General features: G+C 43.1%; 2 non-coding genes across 2 annotated transcripts; one reads left to right on the plus strand and one right to left on the minus strand.

Annotated features, from left to right (window-relative positions):
* Nucleotides 1–5,591: 5,591 nt before the first annotated feature.
* Nucleotides 5,592–5,663, minus strand: trnag-ucc (transfer RNA glycine (anticodon UCC)). The gene has a single exon. It is a non-coding gene; the product is annotated as a tRNA-Gly (tRNA).
* An 8,680-nt stretch (nt 5,664–14,343) lies between these two features.
* On the plus strand, nt 14,344–14,416 carry trnak-cuu (transfer RNA lysine (anticodon CUU)). Its single transcript has one exon. It is a non-coding gene; the product is annotated as a tRNA-Lys (tRNA).
* Nucleotides 14,417–15,433: the final 1,017 nt, after the last annotated feature.

Below are 15,433 nucleotides of genomic sequence, written 5' to 3' on the forward strand. Positions count from 1 at the left end.
ACGGTGCTCTCACTGTTTAAAATGCACGGTGCTCTCATTGTTTAAAATGCACGGTGCTCTCACTGTTTAAAATGCACGGTGCTCTCATTGTTTAAAATGCACGGTGCACTCACAGTTTAAAATACAAGGTGATCTCACTGTTTAAAATGCACGGTGCATTAATGTTTATAATGAACGGTGCTCTCACTGTTTAAAATACAAGGTGCTCTCACAGTTTAAAATACAAGGTGCTCTCACTGTTTAAAATGCACGGTGCACTTACTGATAAAAATGCACGTTGCTCTCACTGTTTAAAATGCACGGTGCTCTCACTGTTTAAAATGCACGGTGCTCTCACTGTTTAAAATGCACGGTGCTCTCATTGTTTAAAATGCACGGTGCTCTCACTGTTTAAAATGCACGGTGCTCTCACTGTTTAAAATGTATGGTGCTCTCATTGTTCAAAATGCACGGTGCTCTCACAGTTTAAAATACAAGGTGCTCTCACTGTTTAAAATGCACGGTGCATTAATGTTTATAATGAACGGTGCTCTCACTGTTTAAAATACAAGGTGCTCTCACAGTTTAAAATACAAGGTGCTCTCACTGTTTAAAATGAACGGTGCACTCACAGTTTAAAATACAAGGTGCTCTCACTGTTTAAAATGCACGGTGCACTTACTGATAAAAATGCACGTTGCTCTCACTGTTTAAAATGCACGGTGCTCTCACTGTTTAAAATGCACGTTGCTCTCACAGTTTAAAATACAAGGTGCACTCACAGTTTAAAATGCACGGTGCACTCACAGTTTGAAATACAAGGTGCTCTCACTGTTTAAAATACAAGGTGCTCTCACTGTTTAAAATGCACGGTGCACTTTCTGATAAAAATGCACGTTGCTCTCACTGTTTAAAATGCACGGTGCTCTCACTGTTTAAAATACAAGGTGCACTCACAGTTTAAAATACAAGGTGCTCTCACTGTTTAAAATGCACGGTGCACTCAATGTTTATAATGAACGGTGCTCTCACTGTTTAAAATGCACGGTGCTCTCACTGTTTAAAATGCACGGTGCTCTCATTGTTTAAAATGCACGGTGCTCTCCTTGTTTAAAATGCACGGTGCTCTCACAGTTTAAAATAGAAGGTGCTCTCACAGTTTAAAATACAAGGTGCTCTCACTGTTTAAAATGCACGGTGCACTCAATGTTTATAATGAACGGTGCTCTCATTGTTTAAAATGCACGGTGCTCTCATTGTTTAAAATGCACGGTGCTCTCACTGTTAAAAATGCACGGTGCTCTCACAGTTTAAAATGCACGGTGCTCTCCAGTTTAAAATACAAGGTGCACTCACTGTTTAAAATGCACGGTGCTCTCACTGTTTAAAATGCACGGTGCTCTCACAGTTTAAAATACAAGGTGCACTCATGGTTTAAAATACAAGGTGCTCTCACTGTTTAAAATGCACGGTGCTCTCACTGTTTAAAATGCACGGTGCTCTCACTGTTTAAAATGCACGGTGCTCTCACTGTTCAAAATACAAGGTGCAATTGCTGTTTAAAATGCTCGATGCTCTCACTGTTTTAAATGCACGGTGCTCTCACTGTTCATAATGCATGGTGCTCTCACTGTTTAAAATGCACGGTGCTCTCACTGTTTAAAATGCACGGTGCACTTACTGATAAACATGCACGTTGCTCTCACTGTTTAAAATACAAGGTGCTCTCACTGTTTAAAATGCACGGTGCTCTCACTGTTTTAAATGCACGGTGCTCTCACTGTTTATAATGCACGGTGCTCTCACTGTTTAAAATGCATGGTGCTCTCTCTGCCCATAATGCATGGTGCTCTCACTGTTTAAAATGCATGGTGCTCTCACTGTTTTAAATGCATGGTGCTCTCACGGTTTATAATGCATGGTGCTCTCACTGCTTATAAAGCATGGTGCTCCCACAGTTTGTCATGCAGTGTGCTCTCATTGTTTAAAATGCATGGTGCTCTCACTGTATATAATGCTTGGTATCTCACTGTTTACAATGCATGGTGCTCTCACTGTTTTTAATGCATGGTGCTCTCACAATTTATAATGCATGGTGCTCTCACAGTTTAAAATACAAGGTGCACTGTTTAAAATGCACGGTGCTCTCACAGTTCAAAATACAAGGTGCACTCACAGTTTAAAATACAAGGTGCACTCACAGTTTAAAATACAAGGTGCTCTCACTGTTTAAAATGCACGGTGCTCTCACTGTTTATAATGCACGGTGCTCTCACTGTTTAAAATGCACGGTGCTCTCACTGTTTAAAATGCATGGGGCTCTCACTCTTTATAATGCATGGTACTCACACTGTTTTAAATGCATGGTGTTCTCACTGCTTACAATGCATGTTGCTCTCAATGTTTATAATGCATGTTGCTCTCACTCTTTATAAAGCATGGTGCTCCCACTGTTTCGAATGCAAGGTGCTCTCACTGTTTATAATGCATATTGGTCTCACTGTTCATAATCAATGCTCCTCTCACTGTTTGTAATGCATGGTGCTCTCACTGTTTAAAATGCATTGGTCTCTCACTGTTGATAATGCATGGTCCTCTCACTGTTTAAAATGCATGGTGCTCTCACTGCTTATAATGCATGGCGCTCTCACTGTTTATAATGCATGGCGCTCTCACTGTTTATAACGCATGGCGCTCTCACTGTTTATAATGCATGGTGCTCTCACTGGTTGAAATGCATGGTCCTCTCACTGTTTAAAATGCATCGTGCTCTCACTGTCTATAATGCTTGGTATCTCACTGTTTATAATGCATGGTGCTCTCACTGTTTAATGTGCATAGTGCTCTCACTGCTTATAAGGCATGGTGCACTCACTGTATATAATGCATGGTGCTCTCACTGTTTATAATGCATGGTGCTCTCACTGTTTATAATGCACGTTGCTCTCACTGTTTATAATGCATGGTGCTCTCACTGTTTATAATACACGTTGCTCTCACTGTTTATCATGCATGTTGCTCTCACTGCATTCAATGCATTGTGCTCTCACTGTTTATCATGCATGTTGCTCTCACTGCTTATAATGCACAGTGCTCTCACTGTTTATAATGCATGGTGCTCTCACTGTTTATAATGCATTGTGCTCCTACTGTTTATAATGCATGGTGTTCTGACAGTTTATAATGCATGGTGCTCTCACTGTTTAATGTGCATAGTGCTCTCACTGCTTGTAATGCACGGTGCACTCACTGTATATAATGCATCGTGCTCTCACTGTTTATAATGCATGGTGCGCTCACTGTTTATCATGCATGGTGCTTTCACTGTTTATAATGCATCGTGCTCTCACTGTATATAATGCTTGGTATCTCTCTGTGTATAATGCATGGTTCTCTCACTGTTTATAATGCATGGTGCTCTTACTGTTTATAATGCATGGTGCTCTCACTGTTTATAATGCATATTGGTCTCACTGTTCATAATCAATGCTGCTCTCACTGATTATAATGCATGGTGCTCTCACTGGTTATAATGCATGGTGCTCTCACTGTTTATAATGTATGTTGCTCTCACTGTTTATAATGCATGGTGCTCTCACTGTTTATAATGCATGGTGCTCTCACTGTTTATAATGCACGTTGCTCTCATTGCTTATAATGCATGGTGCTCTCACTGTTTATAATACACGTTGCTCTCACTGTTTATCATGCATGTTGCTCTCACTGCATTCAATGCATTGTGCTCTCACTGTTTATAATGCTTTGTGCTCTCACTGCTTATAATGCACAGTGCTCTCACTGTTTATAATGCATGGTGCTCTCACTGTTTATAATGCATTGTGCTCCTACTGTTTATAATGCATGGTGTTCTGACAGTTTATAATGCATGGTGCTCTCACTGTATAATGTGCATGGTGCTCTCACTGTTTATAATGCACGTTGCTCTCATTGTTTATAATGCATGGTGCTCTCACTGTTTATAATGCACGTTGCTCTCACTGTTTATCATGCATGTTGCTCTCACTGCATTCAATGCATTGTGCTCTCACTGTTTATAATGCTTTGTGCTCTCACTGCTTATAATGCACGGTGCTCTCACTGTTTATAATGCATGGTGCTCTCACTGTTTATAATGCATTGTGCTCCTACTGTTTATAATGCATGGTGTTCTGACAGTTTATAATGCATGGTGCTCTCACTGTTTAATGTGCATAGTGCTCTCACTGCTTGTAATGCATGGTGCACTCACTGTATATAATGCATGGTGCTCTCACTGTTTATCGTGCACGGTGCTCTCACTGTTTATCGTGCACGGTGCTCTCACTGTTTATCATGCGTGGTGCTCTCACTGTTTAAAATGCATGGTGCTCTCACTGTTTAAAATGCATGGTGCTCTCACTGTTTATAATGCATGGTGCTCTCACTGTTTACAATGCATGGTGCTCTCTCTGCTTATAATGCATGGTGCTCTCTCTGTTTATAATGCACGGTGCTCTCACTGTTTTAAATGCATCGTGGTCTCACTGTTCATAATCAATGCTGCTCTCACTGTTTGCAATGCATGGTTCTCTCACTGTTTATAGTGCATGGTGCTCTCACTGTTTATAATGCACGGTGCTCTTACTGTTTATAATGCATGGTGCTCTCACTGTTTATAATGCATATTGGTCTCACTGTTCATAATCAATGCTGCTCTCACTGATTATAATGCATGGTGCTCTCACTGGTTATAATGCATGGTGCTCTCACTGTTTATAATGCATGTTGCTCTCACTGTTTATAATGTACGGTGCTCTCACTGTTTATAATGCACGGTGCTCTAACTGTTTAAAATGCATATTGGTCTCACTGTTCATAATCAATGCTGCTCTCACTGTTTGTCATGCATGGTGCTCTCACTTTTTTAAATGCATGGTGCTCTCACTGATAACAATGCATGGTGCTCTCGCTTTTATAATGCATGGTGCTCTCACTGTTTATAATGCATGGTCGTCCAACTCTTTATAATGCATGTTGCTCTCTTAAAATCTATCGATCTCAGCTTTGAATATAACTCAACGACTGAGCATCCACAGCCCTCTGGGTTGTGGAGAATTCCAAAGATTCACAATCCTTCGAGTGAAGAAATGTTTCCTCATGTTGGTCCTAAATGGCCGACCCCTCATCTTGAGAGTATGAGCTCTCGTTCTTGACTCTCCCGCCAGGGGAATCAGACTCTCAGCATCCACACTGCCAAGCCGTCTAAGAATTTTATACATTTCAATGCGATCAACTCTCATTCTTCTAAACTCCAACCAATATTGTCCAATTTTGCACAATATTTCCTCATACTACAATTGCAGCAAGACCTCCTCACTCTTATATTCCAACACCCTTCCAAAAAAGGCTAACATATCATTTCCCTTCCTCACTCTCATTCGACCCTTGGCAAATCAGTATTTCCAGCATGTTTTTCCTCTTTTCCTTCGATAGGGAAAATAAATGAAGGTTGATAACATTTTACTGCAATTACACTCGATTCTGTCTTGGAAACAATATCCAACTGAACTGCATCAAATTCGATTGTAAACTTAAGAGTTTCTGATGGAAATAAACTAATAAGAACACTTAATTGCGATGGCCGGGAATCGAACCCGGGTCAACTGCTTGGAAGGCAGCTATGCTCACCACTATACCACCATCGCTGAAAATAATCAACATTAAAATAGTTCCCAAACATCAGATCCTGAACAGACACTGCAGGCTGTTGGATTTTGTTCTTCATTTTCACTGGTTTCTGACGGATCCTTTCTCGCTCAGTTGCAGTTCCTGTTTCCGCCCAGTAGATTTCACCAACCCCCAATCAATGGAAATTCCACACCAGCCAGTAATTCTTCACCTGATATCGGACTGAAGAGACAGTCGATACCTGCAATACTTGACCAGCTGGAAATACATTTTACCACAGCTCACATCAGACATTGAGTAAAGTTAAATAATTCCATTAAATCATTACAGAGACCTGACTACCAACTGGGCAGGAATGGCAGCTTAATATTCAAGTCCATAAGAACTTTAAAAAGGACAGGGAAATATGGAAAGGAGGAGGAGCAGCAATATTACTAAAGGACAATATTACAGCAGTTCAAAGATAGAATATCAGTGAGGGTGAGCGGGCAGTGTAAACACTCTGAGAGAGACCCATCACAAGTGCCCCCACTGTACTCCTCCAGAAGGTATAAGAAGGGCGAGTGCGGGAGGATTTCTTCATTCTTTGTGAAAGTGTTTGTGAGATTGTGGAAATGTCTGGAAGAGGAAAAACCGGCGGTAAAGCTCTGTCCAAGGCCAAGTCTCGCTCATCCCGGGCCGGACTGCAGTTGCCCATGAGCCGTGTTCACAGGCTCCTGCGAAAGGGGAACTATGCTGAACGTGTGGGTGCCGGAGCCCCGGTCTATCTGGCTGCTGTGCATCGAGTATCTGACGGCTGAAATCCTCGAGGTGACCGGCAACGCGGCCCGGGACAAACAAGAAGACCCGCATCATCCCCAGACACCTGCAGCTGGCCATCCGCAACGACGAGGAGCTCAACAAGCTGCTGGGACGGGTGACCATCACTCAGGGTGTTGTCTGATATCCAGGCCGTGCTGCTGCCGAAGAAATCCAGCATTGTGAGCTCCAAGAGCAAGTAAACCGGCCAAGGCTTAATCTGATAACCCAAAGGACAGGACCAACCTTATTGAAATCTTTGAAGAAGGAACAGAAAGTGTAGACAAGTTTAATGCAGTAGATGTGATATATTTGGATTTTCCGAAGGCCTTCTATAATGTACCACATTGTAGACTCATGGCTAAGTTCAGAGCACGTGGAGTCAGGTCAGGTGGCAGAATGGATAGTAAGTTGGCTTCAAAACTGAAAGCCGAGAATAGAGGTTAAGGGTCTCTACTCAGACTGGCAAAAGGTGGGAAGTGGAGTTCCAGTTGCTGGGACCACTGTTCTTCACAATTTACATGAACGATTTGGATTCGGGAATCGGAAGAACAATTCCAAAATTTGTGGACGACACCAAATTGGGGGATTTAGTTAATACAAAGGAAGAATGCATCAAAATGCAAGAGGGCATTAATAAACTTGCAGAATGAACAATCAGGAGGTCACACACTGCTTGGATAATAAGAGTGTAAACGGGATAGAGGAGCAAAGGGATCTAGTGGTACAGATACACAAATTACGAAAAGTAGCGACCCAGGTTAATCAGGTCATAAAAAGACAAATCAAACACTGGGATTCATTTCCAGAGGGATAGAGTTGAAAAGCAAAGAAGTTATGTTAAACTTGTATAGAACCTTGTTTAGACCAGACTTGGAATACTGCGAACTGGTCTCGTCTCCATATTATGGACATAGGGGCATTGGAGAAGGTGCAAACAAGATTCACAAGGATGATACCAGGAATGAGAGGATATTCTTATCAGGAAAGACTGAACAGACTGGGTCTCGTTTCACTCGAAAAGAGAAGGCTGAGAGTTGATCTGATCGAGGTTTTTAAGATAATTACTGGGTTTGTTAGGATAGATGTAGAGAAAATATTTCCACTTGTGGGGAGTCCAAAACTTCAGGTAATAAATATAAAATATTCACTAATAAATCAAATAGGGAATTCAGGAGAAATTGCTTTACCCAGAGAGTGGTTCGAATGTGGAACTTGCAACTACGAGGAGTAGCTGAGGCAAATATCATAGGGGCATTTAAGGGGAAGATAGATCAGCACATGAGGGAGAAAGGAATAGAAGGATATGCCGATAGGGTTGAATGAAGTAAGGAAGGAGGAGGCTCATGAGCAGCATAAACGCCGGCATAGACTAGTTGGGCCGAATAGCCTGTTCTGTGCCGTAGTTTCGATGTAACTCGATGTAAAGGCTCTTTTCAGAGCCACCCTCTGTATCTGTGAAAGGGCTGGTGACTGTCTGAAGGGAGACCCTGATATCATGCTACCAGTGTGGCTCTGAGCTGCTTTTGTCTCGTTGTGGACGAGATGAGGTATTAATGGGACTGGAGTCGGGGCAGTGACCACAGTCCGGTACTTTAAACGGTGACTTATAGACCCCAGCCCACACATCACCAGGTTTCTTGTATTTATTTAAACTACTTGCCATGCTGGGCTCGTAAAGAATCACCAGAACTGCTCGACTAACCTTTCTACATCTGTGGAATTCAGCGCTTCGCTCCGTTTCTGTTCTATTTTGTTGGATTATTTACTTAACGCATCAAACTCACTGGGGAATCACTGAAATGTAACTCTGTACAGAAACAAATAACGTTGAATTGCCTGGTGCCCAGGAGATCAGGAACATTACTCGCCTTTCGTCCTGTTAACGAGTAAACCGTGTTTAGATTCCACCGACCCGCTTTGGTTCCATATGGGGGATTAAACAGAGAAATCGGGAGGGGAGGAGACAGTCAGAGTGACAGAGCGGAGAGCGGCCTCTGATCTTCCAGCTCCACCTCCAGTTCTCTCCATCCGACAGTTTCAAACCGTTTATCGATAATAGAACCGAACCTCAGCGCTCCGCACAAACCCTGACAGACCCGGGCTTCATATTCAAGGATTCCCAAAACCCGAAGCTTTCAAATAAGCCCCGTTACAATGAGAAATCGTTAATATTCCTGCCTAAATACAGTCCATTCAATAACAAGTCAACTCGGCTCCTCCATTTCAGTCTGTTTCCCTCTTCTATCTCCCCACACATCCCCTCCCAGACGGGTTCAGCGTTTCACAAACACCTTATTCCAGCTTATTTGGAGAATCTCATGTGTTGGGGTTTGAGTTATGACGCGGAGTTTCTCCGCCAGTGTTCCCGTCTCACAGAGACTCTCGCCCTGAATCTGTGAAAAGATTATGACCATGAACCGGGAATGGAGCCGAAACATCCCCAGTTACAGTGAGGCCCGGCCCGGACATCTCATTCTCTCTATTTTATATCAGACAGTATCCGACTTTCATGTCCAGCAATAGAGAGAGAGAGAGAGAGACAGTATCAGTATTAAACTTCCTATCTGTGTCCAGATCACGCTCAATAACAGTATCCACCTTCATATACAGCACCAGAGAGAGAGAGGGAGGCAGACACGGTGAGATAGACAGAGAGAGCGGTGAGACACAGTGACAGACAGACGTTAACAGTGTTAGTTCCAGACTGACCGGGAAAGTGCCGTTTTATCCAGAAAGATCGCGTTGGAGAGACAGAAGATGCAATCTCATCTCTCACTGATATTGTACAAGGGTCAGAAACACTATTAATCCCACACTCAGGGACAGTACAGAGAGGGACAGAAATAATGGGCCACATTTAACCCTCTAATGCCTGTTGTACTATCTGCAGTTTTACAGCTCAGGGCTGTTCGATATTACTCTCAGTGAGCTACAGTTTCACTCCGGTTACATTAATCTGCGACTTTTGCTGCCTCATAGTAAGCCTACACGGTCCCAGCAAATACACCGACTCCCACTTTCCTCCCATGTTTCTCCAGGATTGGTTTGAGAAATCCTCTCTCAGTCGCACATTATAGGGGCCATGAATGAAGGGAATCCATTGGCTGATTTCACAGCCGCTCACTTTATCTCTGAAAGGCTGTTTACCATCAAAAGACCCCGAGAGAAACAGCAGGGATGGAAACATCTAGTTTAATAGTTGGAGATTGTAAAGTCAGTCTGGATTCCAGCGTTAGGCACTGGTGGAATCCCATCTGTTTCCCATTCTGGTGCCTGTTCCTGCACTGCCTGTGGACCCCATTCCCTCTGACCTTTCCCCCAGACCCACTTCCTTTGCTCAGACTCGGAAAAATTCCAATTGGGGAAAGTTGCCATCGATTTTTGGATTGGGAATTGTGGGCGCCATTCCCTCAGTGAGTGGAAGAAGATGGTTTAAAACAGCCGGGAATGGAGAGATCACGGCCCCCGGGGGAAGGGAGCAAAGAGCAGCCTCGTTACAGCAGATCATCGCTTCGGGACCGTGTCCGCAGATGGGCTCAGAGATCGGCATTGAGTCCGGGGGAAGTTCAGGGGGAGTCCGGGGGCTGTTTGCAAGAGGCGGAGTGGATCAGGAACTGGTCCCGGAACATGGAGTGAGAGGGGGGAAGGGAGAGGTCATTCTCGGGCTGTGTGTGGACAGGGTGTGTCCAGGGGAAGGGAGAGTGAATGGGAAGAACCTGCTATTAAAATCATTGCTGCTTTCTCTCCCCAAACCAGTCGTGAATGGTCCTGGTTTAGTTCCAATCTCCCCCTGTTTATTGTTATTGGACAGTGAAGAGTGGAAACAGAGCCGGACAGTAAGGATGTGGGGAGTTATACAAAGAGCATCTATTGCAGGCATCAGGTGAGAAGTGTGAAGGACACATTTTAAACAGCGGCTGTTTGGTTTCCGTTGAACGGTTAGTCCCATGGGAGAGGGGATTAGAAACCTGACCTGTACAAAGGTCCCTGCCCCATCGGGTCGTCCCATTCATGGATCGGTGCAGGGGTTGGGCCGTGTCTGGATGTCATTAAATTGTTGTAAAACAGCCCAACACACCTGGTATGCAGAAGCTGAGTGCTGCAGTACTGCAGTGGAGTCAGACACTGACACTGTTTGTATCACTGGATTTCATTTGTGGATATTCAAAATGATCATTAACAGAGATATTAAACTGATCACTTCTGTCTTTTCTACCTCACCTGTTCCTGAGTAACAAGAGATCATTTTCTTTCTCCAGGCAAACCCTTGAACGATCCAGAATAAATGTGATGCTTCCTCCACCTAAGGCAGAAGGAACAGTACAGCCAGCTCCTTCTCACACACAGTAAGTATATTATCACTCACAGAGCACAGAGACACAGACAGCTCATCAGTTCCACTGTCTCAGACAGCAGGAGTAGTCAGTCCCACAATGATCACAATTTCCAGAGACACATTTTCAATCCAACAGTCAAGCAGAGTAGGTGAGGCAGACACTGTTCCATTTCCCCCTAACTCAGTCCCGCTGACAGGTAGATACAAAAATCCCAGTCCAAAATCACACTCTCAGAGTGAAAGGCACTGTGTCAATCTCACAATAGAGCAACATTAGCTACGAATTAAATACCAGATAGAAATCACACATGGTACCCGATTCAAAGGTACAGAATGAATCCCAATAATGTACCCCTTAGATTCAAATTGAATACTAGCCCAGAACTCTCACACACATGACTTTAATCCATGGAATATCCATTCGAAATGTGTATCATATGATACAAATTGCACACAAGTCCAAAACTCAGGCAGAGTATCAGATTGAGAAATATTGAAAGATAGTAAACCTGAGAGACAAATTAGACACCTGTTCAGAATGAACTCGTAGAATAGATTTAAAGATAGAGTATCAATTCTATTCGTGCAGACTGAGATACACATTACATACCAGTCCAAAAATCTCATACAATATTAGACTGAAAGATACGGTATCAATTCCATTTCTACAGACTGATCTACACATTACATACCAATTCAAAAATGTCACCTTATCAGTTTTAAAGATACATTATCATCCACAACAGTACTCACAGAAATACAGATTTAATAGTACTCCAAAAAGCACACAAATAATCTGGTTAAAACCTCCAGCATCAAATCCGAAAGTATGTCCATATTTACCAATTAAACAAGGAGTAAAAATATTTAAACATTGAGATATAAAAGCTGCAATATTGAACACCATAATTTAATCTGAGAGAATAATTACGTACAGATACAGAATGAATCTCACATTCAGAGACAGTACCAGAGACACACAGACACAGAATGACTCCAACTCTCACAGATGCAGAACGAATCCCAAACTCACATACAGTACAAGAGACTGACAGACACACAGTTAATCCCACACTCACACACAGTGCCAGAGACTGACAGGTACAGTATGAATCCCACACTAACATGCAGTATGAGTAACTGCATATATAGGATGAATTCAACTCCCACATACAGTACTGGAGACTGTATATACAGAATGAATCCCACAATCACATGCAGTATGAGTAACTGCATATATAGGATGAATTCAACTCCCACATACAGTACTTGAGACTGTATATACAGAATGAGTCCCACAGTCACATGGAGTACCAGAGACTGACAGATACCGAAAGAATCCCACACTAACACACAGTTTTATATAAAGAATTAATCACAAACTCTCACACACACTGCTGACAAGATACAGAATCAATTCCAAACTCACACACAGTATCAGAGAGTGACAAGATACAGAATGAATCCCACATTCACACACAGTACCAGAGACTGACAGATACAGAATGAATCCCACACTCACACACAGTACCAGAGACTGACAGATACAGAATGAATCCCACACTCACACACAGTACCAGAGACTGACAGATACAGAATGAATCCCACACTCACACACAGTACCAGAGACTGACAGATACAGAATGAATCCCACACTCACACACAGTACCAGAGACTGACAAATACAGAATGAATCCCACACTCACACACAGCACCAGAGTCTGACAGATACAGAATGAATCCCACATTCACACACAGTACCAGAGACTGACAGATACAGAATAAATCCCACACTCACACAGTACCAGAGACTGACAGATACAGAATGAATCCCACACTCACACACAGTACCAGAGACTGACAGATACAGAATGAATCCCACACTCACACACAGTACCAGAGACTGACAGATACAGAATGAATCCCACACTCACACACAGTACCAGAGACTGACAGATACAGAATGAATCCCACATTCACACACAGTACCAGAGACTGACAGATACAGAATAAATCCCACACTCACACAGTACCAGAGACTGACAGATACAGAATGAATCCCACACTCACACACAGTACCAGAGACTGACAGATACAGAATAAATCCCACACTCACACAGTACCAGAGACTGACAGATACAGAATGAATCCCACACTCACACACAGTACCAGAGACTGACAGATACAGAATGAATCCCACACTCACACACAGTACCAGAGTCTGACAGATACAGAATGAATCCCACATTCACACACAGTACCAGAGACTGACAGATACAGAATAAATCCCACACTCACACAGTACCAGAGACTGACAGATACAGAATGAATCCCACACTCACACACAGTACCAGAGACTGACAGATACAGAATGAATCCCACACTCACACACAGTACCAGAGACTGACAGATACAGAATGAATCCCACACTCACACACAGTACCAGAGACTGACAGATACAGAATGAATCCCACACTCACACACAGTACCAGAGACTGACAGATACAGAATGAATCCCACACTCACACAGTACCAGAGACTGACAGATACAGAATGAATCCCACACTCACACACAGTACCAGAGACTGACAGATACAGAATGAATCCCACACTCACACACAGTACCAGAGACTGACAGATACAGAATGAATCCCACACTCACACACAGTGCCAGAGACTGTCGCAGCATGAAATGGTCCTTATCAAAGTCACAAATGATACCCTATGTGACTACCACCATGATAAACTATCCCTCCTCATCCTTCTCAAATACAATATCTCAACGTGCTGTTATGCTGTTAGACTAGTTTCCTCTCTCTGCTCTTATTTGGAATGTGTTGCTTTTATGTCTGACAACACTTGGTATCATCGTATTATGTTAGTCCACAAGAGGAGATCATTCGGCCCATCGTGCCTGTGCTGGGTCAAACACACGTATTCGTTCAAAATTCATTCAGAGATAGATTGAGTGCTTTGTTATCAGAAAATTGCCTGAACACCCACAGTCTACAGTTTTCCTCCTCGCTATCAACGACACGGTCAATTTTTGTGTCACCGGCAAATTTCTTAATCATGCCCCCGACGTTTAATTCCAAATTGTTAATGTATACCACAAAAAGCATAGGACCAAGTACGGAGCCCTGCAGCACCCAACTGGAAACAGTCTTCCAGCCACAAAAAACACTCGTCGACCATTACCCTTTGCTTCCTGCCACTGAGCCAATTTTGGCTCCAATAAGCCACATTCCCTTGGATCCTATGGGCCTTTACTTTTTTGACCAATCTGCCATGTGGGAATTTTTCAAAAGCCTTGCGAAAATCCATGTCGACTGCATCAATTGCGCTACCCTCATCGATCCTCCTTGTCACCTCCTCGAAAAATTCAATCAGGTTAGTCAGACACGACCTCCACTTAAAAAATCCATGCTGACTGTCCTTGATTCGTCCGTGCCTTTCGGAGTGACAGTTGATCCTGTCACTCAGAATTGATTCCAATAATTTGAAATGGAGTCTTTCTCCTGCTTGCTGCAATAATAGATAAGGCGGTGATGTACCATCAGGCCCGGCTAGCTCAGTCGGTAGAGCATGAGACTCTTAATCTCAGGGTCGTGGGTTCGAGCCCCACGTTGGGCGAGTATCATTTAAAACTTTTATGTTGCGTTCACTGGCCAACGGTGCAGAATTGATGCATAATGAAACGTTAAATTTGTAGTCAGGATGGCCGAGCGGTCTAAGGCGCTGCGTTCAGTTCGCAATCTCTTCCGGTAGGCGTGGGTTCGAATCCCTCTTCTGACATTGCTTATTTTTACGAAGACGTGAAAATATTTTATTTGTGGATTGGGCTGCAGCTGATTTTTAGACCAAGTTGATTTGCTCCTCCCACAAAAGCAACTGGCTTTGTCATGGAAATGTGACTTGAGAAGTTTCAAACGGTGATATGTTTGACATATTAATGACCTGGACAAAGAAATAGAACAGCAGTGGGAAACATTTAAAACGGTGATAAATAGAGTCCAGGAGAAATATATCCCACTAAAAAGCAAGAACAAACTAGCCAGAAATGACACACCAAGGATGAATAAAGAAACAAGGGCAAAATTTAAACTGAAGAAAAGGGCACACACTAGCCAATAAAGGAGAGAGGGGAATGTGATAAGACTGGGAAAGAAGTCTGAAGATCTATTGGAAAGGCAAAAAAGGAATATCAAAAAAAGCAAAGTATTCGAGACACATCAACAGCCAAAGAAAATTTAGGATAGGAATATTTGCACGAAGTGATTTTTAGGTAGTCGCCTTTAAATGTTTCAAAGGCGACTGCGAATTTATGATCGTCTGGCCATTTCACCAGCCGTGTTGAAAACAAAACATGTCTCTTAAGGGGAGTCTATAACGAGGGGGCATAGATTTAAGGTGAGAGGGGAGAGATACAAAAGGGTCCAGAGGGGCAATTTTTTCACTCAAAGGGTGGTGAGTGTCTGGAACGAGCTGCCAGAGGCAGTAGTAGAGGCGGGTATAATTTTGTCTTTTAAAAAGCATTTGGACAGTTACATGGGTAAGATGGGTATAGAGGGATATGGGCCAAGTGCAGGCAATTGGGACTAGCTTAGTGGTATAAACTGGGCGACATGGACATGTTGGGCCGAAGGGCCT

Source organism: Heptranchias perlo, unplaced genomic scaffold, assembly GCF_035084215.1.
Source record: "Heptranchias perlo isolate sHepPer1 unplaced genomic scaffold, sHepPer1.hap1 HAP1_SCAFFOLD_50, whole genome shotgun sequence".
Lineage (NCBI taxonomy): Eukaryota > Metazoa > Chordata > Chondrichthyes > Hexanchiformes > Hexanchidae > Heptranchias > Heptranchias perlo.